This window comes from Megalobrama amblycephala, linkage group LG14, assembly GCF_018812025.1.
Source record: "Megalobrama amblycephala isolate DHTTF-2021 linkage group LG14, ASM1881202v1, whole genome shotgun sequence".
NCBI lineage: Eukaryota > Metazoa > Chordata > Actinopteri > Cypriniformes > Xenocyprididae > Megalobrama > Megalobrama amblycephala.
In genome coordinates this window covers 33,769,405-33,772,479 of record NC_063057.1, presented here as the reverse complement: position 1 = coordinate 33,772,479, position 3,075 = coordinate 33,769,405, and positions in this window count along the sequence as shown.

The following is a 3,075-nucleotide window of genomic DNA, read 5'->3' as shown; positions in this document are numbered from 1 at the left end:
GCAAGTTTTAATAGTTTTACCTCAGATATCTTCTTTCTGATGATCCTTGAAAGCCAACATCAAAATCAAAAATAAAATTAGCTTAATATCAAAGCACAGGCCTAAAGTGTATGCAGACGTTTAGTTTTTTAGTTCTCTCCTCAATCGTCACCATTAGGCTAAACAGGGCTTTCATGTGAGCGGCTGCGCGCGCTGTAGCTTCTCTGCGTGAGCGCTATCTCTCTTCTTGCGAAAGCAAAAATGCATCATGGACAAATGTCCTAATATTATTGCATATAGAAACAGCTGGCGACTCTGGCGAGATAGAATCTGCAAGATAATGACTATATAGCAATAATAAATGCACGTGTATTTTCTTCATAATTTCTCCAGTACCGATAGCAGAACCGTTAACGTCAGAGCTTATCGATACACCGGTCTTTCAAAATTTAGCCCCGGGGTCAATTTAATACCGGGTTTCGGTACCCATCCCTACTGATCAGTGCCCTGACTAGTGAACTAGGGAGCTGATTGAGACGCACGCTATGGGTGCTCTGCCAGTTCTTGGCCATACCAATAGATGTGTATTATTTCTGTATTTTGGCTGTTTTTTTTTTTTTTTACATTCAAGAAATATAGTTGAGAATGTCTATTTCATAAATGTTTATTTGCACTACTGTTTCTGACTACCATCTCTCATATATGCCATTTAATATCTGCATTTTTATCTTTTTTAACTTTACTAATATCATATGTTTATTTGCACTGCTGTTTCTGATTACCATTTCTCATATCTTCTTTTCCTTTCGGCTGTTCCCTTCAGGGGTCGCCACAGCGAATCATCTGCCTCCATCTAACCCTATCCCCTGCTTCCTCTTCTCTCAGACCGACTACCTTCATGTCCTCCTTCACTACATCCATAAACCTCCTCTTTGGTCTTCCTCTCAACCTCCTGCCTGGCAGCTCAAACCTCAGCATCCTTTTACCAATATATTCACTCTCCCTCCTCTACACTACCATTTCTCATATATATGCCATTTAATATCTGCATTTGTATCTTCTTTAACTTTATTAATATCATAAATATGTCTATTTGCACTACCGTTCAGCACAAGCGCCACATACTGTCAGGGAGTGAATTTGCACGTTCACTCTGTGCATCGCCAGTGAAAATCGCTTGGGTGTGAACACAAAAAACGTCTCGAAAAACGCTGGCGATAAACGCATGCAATATTCGGCCCGGTGTGTACAGGCCTTTATACGCTTTTGTGGGTATGGCGTTTCATTCGGTAACGTTAAAAAGCTTTATACTATGGGGCAGTTGGATGCTTGAATCTGATTGGTTGACGAACGTTCTAAGGTGAGCAATTATTTTCAGGGAAATGCACGATTAAAGTAGATCTAGGCAGGTCTTGACAGCATTACAGTTTCATATCCCTTCACCAGATGATTTCAGTTATTTCAAAGGTCTTTACAGCCTAAAACAGAGAAAGAAACAAAACCCAATGAGTGGAAACACTATCAATGATTGGGAAAAGGGCCGCTATACTTGCAGTCTGGAGGGCAATGAGGTTTTCACTGAAACATTGAATCTTTATGTCTTGAATGAAACACAATGGAACTGACTACCAAGTTGTAATTTGTTTGTTCTGCTGCTGAAAATGAAATGCTTGTTTTTATTAAGATGGTCAATATTATTTTTAAGGATGAGCAAGCATTCCTTTTTACTAGTAAGATTACTACAGTGTATTTTGATGAGCATGCGAATGCAGTCTGTATTGAGGAGGTGGATGATGTTTTTACTGTTGTTGTGTAGATGATTTTATATATTATAGACCAGGTTTGTGGATTTGAGTCCCAAATTTTGTTGACTTGCGACTCGACTCAACATAATCAAGGAAGAGTTGTGACTCAACAATGACTCAGTCTTGAGACCTCCTGACTTTAAAAGTCTTTATTACCTTCTAAAAATTGATCACTTTCACGCTTTGGCTGGCACTGAGCCAGAAAGAGACTTGTTCAATGAGTGCTTGTCATATCACAACTGTTCTGTTTTGTCAACCACATAATGTTTGCTAGTACTTTTATAATTAAAAAAAACACTGATGTGCAGCATTAATAAACATCCATGTCCAATGAACATGTTCTGTAATGTTTACTCTGTTCTTCTCCCTGTTTACCAGACACTCATTTTAATGTATTTTGTAAGAAATTTGGCTTTAAATCCAACAGGCTCTGAACTGCATGGTAACGCACAAAAAAACCCTTTGTGAACAACCATGATGATTATAAACTTATTTGAGAATCTGACTATCAAATATTTTACAATCTGGTAATCAAGTTTATGTTTTGAATAAGAAACATCATTTATCATGGCTTAAACCAGCTGAATACGGTCTTGTACAGGACATTTTCGGTTTACTTATTTTTTTGTCGTAGCCATAACATATTAACTCAACCCTTGAATTATCAAGAATAGAGATGATTAAATATGGACAACAACAGGATATGATTAAATATGAATTTTATTTTGAATTAAGAATGACAAAGTCAGTGCGGCACTAAGTGTGGTCAAAAATGACTTGCAATACAACAGATTGGACAACAGGACTGGTGTAAAGCAAACCAGCCTCAGTTTAGTTGCTTTCCACATGCTAATTTCCATTGCCTTTTCCACCGAGTGGAACAGTACCACTTTATTGGGACCCTTCCATTGGGGGTATCTAGCACAGTAGTCCGGTACTAAAGGGTGGAGCTAGCCTCACTGCAGAACATTGATTGGTTAACAGAGAATCGTCATTTGCACGAGCTACAAGGGGAATAACAACACGAAGCTCCATTTTTTTAATAAGGTTGAAACACAAAATACCGTTTCTTCCTGTGACAAACAGCTGCATGCCGTGAAGCAAGAACAAGATCTCGGCTTGTAATATTTGGACAGCATGGATTTGAAATCAGGGTCATATTTTGAGAAAAAGTCGCATATGCTCAAATAATTCCCGCTTGTTTCTGCATCAGCATCTTCACGGTGTCCGCGGAAAGGCAGGCCTAGTTTGGCCAGCAATTTTATAATATTCACACTTGGTGCTCTTTGTA